Source organism: Sus scrofa, chromosome 1 (assembly GCF_000003025.6).
Source record: "Sus scrofa isolate TJ Tabasco breed Duroc chromosome 1, Sscrofa11.1, whole genome shotgun sequence".
Taxonomy (NCBI): domain Eukaryota; kingdom Metazoa; phylum Chordata; class Mammalia; order Artiodactyla; family Suidae; genus Sus; species Sus scrofa.
Window position 1 is genome coordinate 1,873,326 of NC_010443.5, and position 11,991 is coordinate 1,885,316.

At 54.1% G+C, this 11,991-nt stretch overlaps 1 long non-coding RNA gene across 1 annotated transcript; it reads left to right on the top strand.

Moving 5' to 3' along the window:
• LOC106506296 lies at positions 1,100-7,404 on the top strand. Its single transcript, XR_002342170.1, has 3 exons — positions 1,100-1,902; positions 3,671-3,785; positions 6,148-7,404. It is a non-coding gene; the product is annotated as an uncharacterized LOC106506296 (long non-coding RNA).

Consider the following 11,991-nt stretch of genomic DNA (forward strand, 5'->3'; position numbering starts at 1 on the left):
TTTTTGTCTGATGTCAACCAGCGCTGCTCATGTTTCAGGCTCCATGCTGGGCGCCAGCGTGGCGTCCATCCGCAGGGCCGGCTGTGGTCCCTGCACCTGCAAACCTCAGACCCCAGGGAGGCGATTTCACCAAAACCCCCAGTGGAAGGGAATTCGCGCCGAGGAGGAAACTGTGCCCATGAGATCTGGGGAACAGGATGCCTGCAGGCAGGGTTACTGAGCGATGAGGTGCGCAAAAGGTGACCAAGAGCTGAGGAGAAACTGCCTCGATGCAGAGAGAGGCAAGAAGCTGTTCGCAAAGGGAGGGATGCTGTGGAAATGCAGCGGGAACGGACAGACAGGTCTCCCTTTGAAAAGGGTGAGATCAGTCCTGGGAGGTGTGGAGCCTGCGCCATCGAGCGTCTCGGCTCTCAGGAGATGCCCCGTGAAACGAAGGCGCCGAGTCCTTAAGCCATTCAGGAGGGAGGAAGGAAGCTCGCGGGCCGTAGATCCCCCAGAAGCGATTGATACCCGCTGCTGGGGACAGCCTGGCAGGTGTCCGGGCTCCTCGGATCAAGGCTGGGGGACCCAAGCTCGACGTTTCCTGTGGGGCCTCTGAGAGCAGAACCCTCGGCTTCAGAGGACGGACACTCGACCCCCGGAATGGGCCCCGCGCCTCCCTCACGGGTCAGACTCAGACCTCCCGGTGCACAGGAACCTGCGCTCACTCTGCGGACACGGAGCTGCGAGGGCAGGAGGGAGGGGTGCGGTTCGGGGTCCCCTCTCCTTGGCGTTCCCTTTCCCCTCGGGCTCCAGAAGCGACAGAGCAGCTGCAAAGAGCAACACCTGGGCATTCGTGGCACCAGCTGCAGTCACCTTCCGTAAGACAGATGCTGCGTCTACCGGCTGTCGCCAGGTCCAAGCTCGCACTGCTCATCACGTGACAGACCCATCCATGACAGCGGCGTCGCTGGGACAAGAATTAGCAACGTGTCCACAGACCGAGAAGATGTCCCCAAGACCTCGTGTCCCCAGGAACCAGGCTGCCTGAATCAGCACTCAGGCCTCTGTGGCACTAAAAGGGGAACAGGTGGGGTCCTGATGCCTCGGGGTGGGGGTGTGTTAACCTTCCTTCCCGCAGACACTCACCGGGAGGCAGGGGTCCCAGGAAATCCCTTTAGGGACTCCGCAGTGACAGCACACAAGGCTCTTTGTGACCTAGCGACAGCGCCCAGCACCGTCCTGTCCCCAGGGCTGACAGGTAATGGGTCATCAGGAGGACGATGTGAAAACCTCCCACCGGCTTGGGCCGCATCCGCATCCAATGCCATTTCTTTGTTCCTTCTTTGGACAGGAGGTCTTGGGCTGTTGAGGGGACTCAAACCCTTTGTCCCCAAGGGAAAGCCATCCTTCGGCCTGCATAACCCAAATGTCCGAGTGTCTTAGGACACAGATTATGCACGTAGTCCCTAAGCCACATGCGTGCGGGAGGGTGCCTGCTGTCCCGCTCATCAGCGGAGCAAACCGCACGGTCCCCCTTCACTAGTGCTTTGTCTGCTGTTGTTTCCCCAGCCTGAAAATACGCCCACGCTTAGACGCCAAGGGGTCCGGGCCAGGCAGGGAATAACTCATTCTTGTACCCCAAAGCCACGCTAATCCGAAACATGACTTGTTTTTCAACATCTATTTCTCATTGTCAGGAATCCCTGTGCGTCTGGAAGCGAGACTGTCTCAGGAGGGAGCGCAGATGCTCCAGGTGGAACCCAGAGCCACCCTCGGAAGTGACGACACAGGAAACGGGCAGGCAAGGGGACCGTGCCCTGCCCAGGGGCGGGCAGCACCCACAGACCCAGCAGCGCCTGGGTCTCTACCTGGCTTTCCGCATCCGATAGCCTCCACAAGGCCCCAATGAATGCTGAGCAGGTCTGCCTCCCTCAAAATGTATTTCCAATTTGCGTTTGCCCGTGTGTGTGTATTATTATTTAGCGGGGCACCTCTGTCACTGGACATGGTGTTTTCTCCATTTATCGCACAGATTTCATGTTTTTGAAAGATTCTGCCTCCTTATCAGCTTTCATGATTGTGTTACTTTAACCAACTGCAGCTGGCGAATCTGCCAACTCAAGGGTTGGAAATTACGCTCATCATTCAAGGAGCGTTTGGGAAGAGGGAGGGGGAGTAGGGCGGTGACCTTGAAAGGCCCTCGGCTGCAGGAGCTGCCTCCAAGGACCCGGCAGGAGGGGGCCCTTCCCGCCATCCTCTCGCGGCTGCAGTCACCTAGGACGCCCCCCTCCATCTTCTCTAATCTGCCTTTTCTTCCATCAGACCCACCCCCCGTGGCATCTTGCTTTCCTCGGCTTCCCGTTGCCTAGGAAATGAAACAGGACCATAGCAGGGGCCGCGTGAGGGCGGGGGGCCTGCGTGTCCTCCTCGAGCTCGCCAGGTGCAAGGGGGGGGCCACCTCTTTATCCGAAAAGAATTTCCGAGGCAGCCGGGCAGCCTCGTTAAGATTTTTCCCATGCCACCTCACAAAAGATGGCTGGCGGACACAAAAGGGATGCTAGCTGGGCTATATCCTTTTGTCCCAGAGCCCAGGCTGAAGCTGGCTGAAGCCCGGGGCTGGTGCATGCATAATTCAGATGGCGTTTCAGGGCATCCCTCGTGCTGCCCTTAAAGAAAGGGCGGCCTGGGGGAGGAGGGGCCAGAGACGGAGGCTGGTCTCATTAGGATAACCCGTCGTGCACATTCACACCGCAGCACGTACATGTTCTCAGCTTGTCGGGAAAGGGAGAATGTAAGAATTTAATCTCGGAGAAGAGTAGTCATAGCGTTTCACCTCTTGAACCCGTCTTGGGTGTGCGGGGATCAGAACGCAGGTGTTCATGGCCACGTAGGAAAAGGCTGCCTCTGCGCCACCAGCAGTTTATCCCTGTGTCACGGTATCTCATGAGATTCACACGCCAGTTCTGTCCCCGTTTGCTGGCAAGCAGGACACTGCGATGCGTGCAGCGCGCTGCGGGGGCGGGGGCGGGCGGGCTCCCTTCCGTGCTCTTCCAGCTCTCACGGGTCCGCTGTCCCCCGCGACCCGGCTGGAGGGGGGCAGCGCTCGGCTGGGTTCGAACCTAGGTTTTCTGCTGATCATCTCCAGTCTCTGCAGTCCCAGCAAGGAGGCATGATACGCGAAGGGAAGCGGGAGAAAGGAAATGAGAAATAAAAGTCTCCGCTTTGAAGTTCTGCAGTAACTGTAAAATCACGGGAAGGCAAGGCTGTGTGTGTTTTTCGTTTTAAGAACTCAGGAGGGGGCGACCTTGCTGTAGAAACAGGGGTCCCCGTTTCTGATGGTTCAGTCCCACTGGATGCCGCTCAGGGTCCCCGGGCTTCCCAGCTGCCCAGGGGCTTCTCGTCCTCCACGGGAGCCCCGCAGACACACCCGTGCCGTTTGAGGGGTGTGGGCGGGGACTGCGCTGACCCTCAGATCACCCGCGAGAATGAGCTCCCACAGCAGGAACCCTTCAGTCCATGAATCTAGGTCATGGTTTATCTCATCAGCTCTCGCTGCTCAAAGCAACGCCTTGTCTTCTCCGTGGCTTTGGTTGTTTTCTTTGTGAGGTCTTGTTCATGCATTGCATTTCTCCTTGAGTGTGTTTTTTGCATTTTGATACGAGGGTTTTTCTTTTAATTCATTTTCCAGCTTTTGCGTGGCTGGTATCTGGAACACACTGGACCTTGTGGCTGATGTTGTTTGAGCGACCTTGTCTCCAACAATCATGCTAAATTTCTTGATAACCTGGAAGTGGATTTTTTTGGTAATTCTAGAATTTTCTACATACTTAGTCATGTCATTTGCAAATAACGACAGTTTTTCTTCTGCCTTTCCGGGATGTGTGTCTTTTATTTCTTGCCGTGGCTTATTTCATTGGCTCGTGCAGTGGTGAAAGCAGGTGCAATCCCACATCGTCCTCGCCTTGCTCACAGTCTGAGGAGAAAAAGCAAAGTGCCGAGTCTTTTCGTATCACCTGTGGGACCAGATGCAGGGGTTTTGTAGACGCCTTTCATCAATTACCGTTCTTTTCATTCCCATTTTGCCGCGGTCGGTGGATTTATCCATTTAATCATAGACATCAAATGTGTTTTTTGAGATCAGTGGGTGACTATGCTTTTTCCTGTATCCTGTTAATACGGTAATGACATATTTGCTTTTCATATATGAAACCAAATGTGCCGTCCTGCAGTAAACCCTGGGAGTTTTGTAGGAATCTCCCGAGGGGCTGGCGCGACAAAGGGCCATGAGCTGAGCCAACAGACATTTACCCACTGACCGTTCTGGAAGGGGACGTTGGGTGGAGGTGGGGCGTGGCAGAGCCCTGCCCTCTCCTGCCTCCACCAGCTCCCAGCAGTGGGCATCCTTGGCTTCCTCGGTTTGCAAACTCATCCTCTGGCTTCTGCCACCATCACCACACGTGTCCCTGTGTGACTGTCTTTCGGGGACCTCCTCTCTCTGTCTCTGTCTCTTCCGCTCTAAGAACACAAGGGCCCTGGCCACAATGGGTTGGGGACGCACGCTGCTCTAACACGATCTGAACCTAACCAAGTGCACCTGCAAAGGCCCTAAGTCCAGATCCCCTCCTATTCACAGGAACCTGCTCTTGGAATCTCAGCACATTTTTTGAGGGGACAAAATTCACCCTACAGTGGCCATGATCCATTATCCTTTTTATGCATTTCTGGATTCAGTCTGTTCATATTTTGTGGAGAAGTTTTGCATTCGGGAGAACTACTGGTCTGTAATTATATTTCCTTAGAATGTGTTGCCCCAGTGTAACACAAGCCAACTGCCCACCGTAACAAACGAGCTGGGAAGAAGCCCCTCGTCTTCTATTTTCTGATCGGGTTTGTGTGTGATTAATGTCTTTCCTCCCAAAATGTTGGTGGAATTCAGCGCTGAAGCATCTGGCGTTTCCTTTGTTTTCAATTTCAAATTCAACTTCTCTGGTAGATGTAAGATAGTAGCTTTTCCTCCTTCTTGTGTCAGCTGTGACAGTTTGTGTCTTTCAAAGAATCGTCTCCTCAATCTAAATTGTCAAATCTACTGAACACACCATTGTTCACAATATTTCTTTCTTATCACCTCACATCCAGAGTGTCTATAGAAATGCAGACTCTCTGATTCCTGTATTGGCGATTTGTGTTTTTTCTCTCTTTCCCATAATCGGTCCCGAGGGCTATCAATTTTTCAATCTTTTCAAAGCATCAGCATTAGGTTTTATTAATTTTCTATATTATTATTTTTCCATTTTCCATTTCCCAAATGTCTTCCTTTATTAACTCTCTCCACTTGCTTTTTTAGGTTTACTCTGGTTTTCTTCGCTTTGCAATGTGGGAACTCATCCATTGATTTTAGACCTTTCTTCCTTTATGAAATAAGCATTCATAACTATGAATTTCCCTTTACATACTGCTTTAGCTACATCCCATAGATTTTGTATTTCTATTGTCATTTGATTTAAATGCTTCCCAATTTTCTTTGTGTAGTGGGTGGAGTGTAGTGACAGATTTGCGAGCTGTTTGTTTTAGCAAGTAAACCTCCCCCCAATTAATACCTTCCATGGTGTCTATGCTGCCAGCTTCATTCCACATGGCAAAAATACTTCTTTCTACAGAGGTGGGCAACTCAAAAACACTATCCAATGGAAAGTTTTTGTCATTTAAAAGATAGAGGTAGGGAGTTCCCATTGTGGCGCAGTGGATTACGAATCCGACTAGTATCCATGAGGATGCAGGTTTGCTCCCTGGCCTCCCTCAGTGGGCTAAACATCTGGCATTGCCGTGAGCTGCTGTGTAGGTTGTTGCAGAGGCAGCTCGAATCCCAAGTGGCTGCGGCTCTGTACAGGCCGGCAGCTGGAGCTCCGATTCGACCCCTGGCCTGGGAACTTCCATATGCCACAGGTGCAGCCCTAAAAAAGGAAAAAGAAAAGAAAAAGGTGGCTGTGAGGAATAAGAATTTCAGCAGGTACGCTACAGGGGGGAGACAAATTTCTCCACCTGTCGGGGGAGGACTGGTCGCCTCTGGCCTCCCAGTCCACAGTCGTCACATCCTGCAGTCCTTTTCTTCAAAATGACACTCAGGAAAGCTCGCGATCATCCCGGCCTGTGTCTCTGCATCCCCAGGTCCAGTACTGTGGCCAAGAGAACATCACCTCCCCAGCCCTGGGCGCACAGACAGGGACCTGGGCCAACAGCACAACGGAAGCATAGGTTCCTGACACAGGTGGGTGCTGGGCAGGTAGAGACTATGGGTGACTTTCAGCTCAGTTTGCAGCTGCCTGCGCCTCCCTGAGACAAAACCACCAGAGGTGGACATACAGGCCCTGCAGGTGCCTGCAGGACTCTGGCTGTCGGAAGCCAGACAAAGGGCCCAGGCCAGGCGCTCCAGAGCTCCTCAGCTGCCCATCCGCATCGCCGTGACCGCCATCCTCTCCGCCGTCTCCTGAGGCGCCGCAGCGATGCCGGCACCTGCACCAGGGAGCAGCCGTGAGGCCTGAGTGATGACACAGGGCCACACCCACAGGCGTGCAGGGCACAATGCTGGCTGTTACTGTGATGCACGCCTGCGTGTTTCCCAGGCTCATGAGACCCAGAAATCCTGCCCTGATGAACATCGTGTGAGACTAATGCTTCCTGGAATGTATTTTTGAAAAATCTGAACAATGGGAAAACTAATGGAGTTCGGAGTTGAACTCTAGATCTTTGGGCGGCTTCCTGCCATTTTTGGTGTGGGTGGTATATTTCATTAAGCAAATTTTTTTGTTTTTGGAAAGAATGCATGGGTGGTAAAATACTTCTTTTGTTCTCAAAGTTAAACTGAGTTTGGCTGAGCTTACAACAAGTCTAAAATTCTTTCTCTCCAAATCCCTACATTCACTGCCTTTTAAATTTAGTGTCACGTAAAGGCTTCAGTGTCAATCTGATTCTCTTCTCTCTGTAAGTCACCCTGCCCCCTACAGGGACTGTAGTATTTTCCTCTACGTGGAACTGAAAGCACAGACGGTTTGCATGTCTGGGGTCTGGGTCTGCTGCCCCTGGGGTGTGGTTGGGGAACTGTCCTGTGTTATCCATCCGGCTGCTGCCCTCCCCATGCACTTTGCGTAGTCAGCTGTTCCCGTGTTAACGCTGTGTGACAAGCCAGCCCAAACGCCACAGCTGTGGCACGAGCATGCATGACCCTGCTCACAGTCAGCGTGGCCTCCAGCTGCAGGGCCGTGTCAGAGGAGGCTCTGCCCACGTGCCCCTCCTGTGACCAGCTGCTGTGGCACATCGTCCTCATGGCGACGGATGGTGTCCAGAGCAGAGCAAGTCTCATGGGCAAAATCAGCACCAGTGGGGAGGCAAACATGCTTTGTCTCGTGGCGGACAGTCCAAAGTCACGTGGCCCGGGGCGGGGGGGGGGGGGGGGGGCCTGGGACAGTCAGGTACTTCCTCGTGGGACCCAGCTGTCGCTTTCCTGGTTAACATCAGTCACCCGTGTCTCTCACTCTTAATTTTGTAAAATTCCTCTCCCTTTCCCAGCCTTTCTCGCCCTCCCCACTCAACCTAACACCAAATGAAGGACATACAAGTCTTCTAATTCATTAATCCGGTTTCAAGCCCAAAAGCAAGAATAACCGATAAGCCAGGAGGAATTGTCGAGTTTCCCTGATAATCAAAGAAATGCAGAAGACAACCCCCAAAGTCAGATTGTCAACTGGATCCAGAGTTTGGGGACCCGCTGTCTGTCTCGCCAGCCGGAGGCTGTGGCTGAATTTGGAAGGACAGACCCGCTCCCCGGCAGCTCCCACGGTCGCCGCCCCATCGTCCACGGCTCCGCTCGGTGCCGAAGTGCTTTCCCCGCAGCACGTGGGCCCAGCTCCACCTTCTGTGCTAAAAAGACTGTGTCATCCAGCCAGGCGGCCCCGGTCAGCTACATGCAGCCCAGGGCACTTGAAAGTGGCTCGTCCAAATTGTGACACATCGTAAGAGTAAAATACACAGAAATCAAAATTCTTTTGATTTTTAAAAATGTGACTCCTAGGGGCGCATGGTTATCTATGCAGCTTGCATTAAATTCCCACTGGATGTTATACTGAACTGGACGTTCCAGTTCTACCGACCACTGCGTTATCCTGGACGCGGCCGCCTTAGGACATTCCAGTTGCTTTCCGGCGTGTAGGTTTAGACAAAGGCTACCCCCACATTTTTGTCTTGTTTGTTTTTAACCAACAAAATGATTGTACCATGCTTTTCTGCTTGGCCTTTTATTGTATTTTATCTTAAACTTGTATCTTTTTTAACAATGATGTATTGATTTTTATCTTCCATTTACTTTATTTTAGAGGAAACTATAGTGCAGAGAGGGATTGTTGGTGCTCAGAAAACAGAGGCTGGTGCTTAAAAAAACACTCCTGTTTCCACCAAGGGCTTTCAGTAGCACAGAGTGGTGCCCCCTTCCTGAGAGACAAGCCCCTCAGATTCAGAGGGGGGGCTCCGCCCCGGGGCCCCAGCACCCGGCCTAGCCCAGCCCTTCTTGTCCACCCTTGTAAACATGACAGGTGTCCCAACAACGCTTGGCTTTGCCCCCGTGTGGGAGTTCCAGAGGCCGCACCGCTGCCCATGACATCTGGACACCTGCGGGACGCCTGGCGCCAGACCAGGTGGCTCCAGGTTAAAGCAGAGAGCTGCTCGTGCTTCCCAGGTCCATCCCCAAGGCAAACATCCTGGTCACAGCACCTCCCGAAGGGCAGCGATTCCAGCCCAGCCCCTCCTCCCTTCCTCCCACCGTGGGCGCTGCCCCTGTGCCCAGCCCCCTAGCGCCCCAGCCCCAGGGCAGGAGGGAGGCAGTTCCAGTGGGAAGGACCCGGCTCTGACTGGCTCTTTCTTTCTCAGCAGCCTGGGAGGTCCCCACACTGTCCCAGCACAAGCCAGGTGCTGGCGGACGGAACGGGGCCCTCGGGAAACTTGTGGGCCTCACAGCCCCCACGTCTCCGACCGTAAGCCGTCCTTTGGGACCACGAATCCCACCTGGAGCCAAGCAAGCCCAAGCCCGACGTGACCACAGCCTCTGCTCGGCTTCCGGAGCCCTTCCCGCGCACAGCCGCGTCCCCCATCGCCTGCTTTGGGTGGGAACGTCCCTCTGGCCAGGGGCTTTGGAAAGGCCACTGAGCACCAGCCCTGCTCAGCCTGGGTGACCTGGGGGCAGGCAGGGCACAGAAGCTGAAGCTGATCACACGCCCCGCCAGCTTTCCACTGGCTCAGAACCCAGTCCCACGCCCTGAAAACACAAAGCCCGTGCGGTAGCTGCACTGGAACGGGGTGTGATGGGGGCTCCTGGGCACCCACACACTAAAGATATAAAAACACTTTCTCCCAGACCTCTGGGGGCTTCCTTGGGGGCGGGAAGGGACACCCATCTGCAGGACATGGGGAATCTAGGACTCTAGGGACAAAGGAGGCCAGGAGGGCCAGGTGGAAAGGTTGCCCCCCAGACTCCGGGCGGCTGGGCCAGGGCCAGGGGTCTGTCCCCACCTGCTGTCCTACCTCGCTCCTTCCCCAACGGGGCCAGCGTGGGTGACTCCAGCCACTTCTGCCAGAAAGCTCCAGGCAAGAGGCCTGCCTCCCAGGTCTGCGCATTTGGGGCCTAAGTGATGCCGGGGGGGCGGGGGCAGCAAGGACAAGAACAGGCACGGCCACGGCCTGAAATACGGTCTCACGGCTCAGCTTAGTGAGTCAGGATTGGATCTGCTCTATGGAGGCGGGAACGTAGCTGTGCCTAAGCTCAGGAACGCCTGGCCAAGTTCTCCACCAGGACCAGCAGGTCCTGCTCCTGGCTCTTAGCTAGATGACCGGTCACTGCAGACAAGCCACCCGGTCCTCTGAGCTGCACTTCCTCGTGGATAAACATCCTCTGGGGCATCGGCCCTGCTCGGGCCTGGACTGGAAGACGGAGATTAGGAGAAAAACCCATCCCTGGGGCCATGAGAAGGTTAATCCAGTCTGCGTTCCCTTGACAAAATTGAAAGGAAACGTGGTGGACGAAGGCTTAGCTTCTGCTTCTCCAAGCTTTTATTTTCCGTCTCGGCCGAGCCTTGTGCCTTAATCTTCCTCTCCGGAGTTTACGCTCCACGACAGTTAGTTTACGTCGCCTGGACTGGCTGAGGGCGCCCAGACCCGCCGTGACTCTGGGTGTGTGTGTGGTGTGTGTGGGAGGGTGTCCCCGGATGAGGTCAGTTTGAACCAGAGCGGCAGCTTTTCAGGGGGGCATCGTCCAGTCTGCAGAGGCCCCAGCAGGACAGAAGCTACTCACGGTGCCCTGGGCTGCCTCACCCGTCTCCTGCCCTGGGCGCCCCTGGTCCTCAGGCCCCTGGTCTCCTGATGAATTGCAGCCCTGCTCCCCCGGGGCAGAGGCTGGGCTCCTGGGCCTCCGCGGTCACGCGGGCCAGTTGCTGTGATGAATGTCCTTTCCGTGTGTGGTCTGCTCCTGGCTCTTGCTGGGAGAGCCCTGAAGGACACGTGATGCGGAGGGGGGGCGCGAATTCTGCTCGGACGCCCTCAGATGGCGGATGAGGCCCCTCCCACTGACACGGAGATGATGGCACCGTCACCAACCCTCTCCGTTCGAGGCAGGAAGGCACCTGCTAATGACCTGGTGGAACAGGGTTCCCCAGACTTGACAAGTGTCGCATTACCTGGTGAGCTGTACGCAGGGCCCCCGAGGCCCTCAGGTGCCCTGAATCAGAGTCTGGGTGCAGCCCGGGTGCAACCTGAGAGACCGCGGGACAGTGGGCCCAAGGTCAACGGTGCCCCACCCTCTGTCTCTCATGGTACCTCTTGGATCCTGGTAGATTCGTTTCCACTGTGCCGCAACGGGAACGCCTCTTGGTACGTCTTCACGTTGGTATCTGGGATCTGAGGAGTTTTAGTTCTATGTGCATTTTCAGTCTATAAATTTATGTATATGGAGATGGACTAATGAATATTTAACAATAGCCTCCGCCCAGAGTTCCTGCTGTGATGCAGTGAGTTAAGGATGCAGCGTTGTCTCTGCAGCAGCTCGGGTCGCTGCAGAGTGTGGGTCTGATCCCCAACCTGGCACAGTGTGTTATGGATCTGGCGTTGCCGTCGTTGTGGCATATGTCATAGCTGCAAAAAAAAAATTACACTGCACCTCCAAAAATTGTGCGTATAAGTACATGTAGAAGTTTACTATGTGAGTTGTGCAGGGTACACAGCACACAATACAAAGTTACGCAGCACTCTTTTTTTTTTTCGGTCTTTTTTTTTTTTTTTTTAGGGTCACACCCACAGCATATGGAAGTTCCCAGGCTAGGGGTTGAATTGGAGCTGTAGCTGCTGGCCTGCACCACAGCCATAACAACCCGGGATCCAAGGTGCCTCCGTGACCTACATCACAGCTCATGGCGATGAAGGATCTTAACCCACTGAGGAGGCCAGGGATCGAACCCACGTCCTCATGGTTCCTAGTCGGCTTCACTGCTGAGCCATGACGGAAACCCCTGCACCATAATCTTTATGATGAATTTCATGCAGCCAATTGATTCTTCCTCTTCTTTTTTTTTTTTTAATGGCCACAGCTGCAGCATATGGAAGTTCCAGGCTAGGGAATGAATCTGAGCTGCAGCTTCAACCTATGCGGCAGCTGTGGCAATGTCAGATCCTTTAACCCAGTGCACTGGGCCAGGGCTTGAACCCTCGCCTCCTCAGTGACCAAGCCCCCGCAGAGACAACGCTCTTAACCTGCTGTGCCACAGTGGGAACTCTGCCAACTGATGCTCAGGGGAGATTCTCACTGATCTTTGTTGGACTGTGATTTGACAAATCAAATTACATGCCAGTCTGTTAACTCTTTTCCCTATAAATGTACTGTCATTAATTTGGAATCTATTCAGACACTTCACCCATATATAGCATCTAAACTAATAATCTGTAATACGTACATACATTAAGCCGAAACCTCTTTCA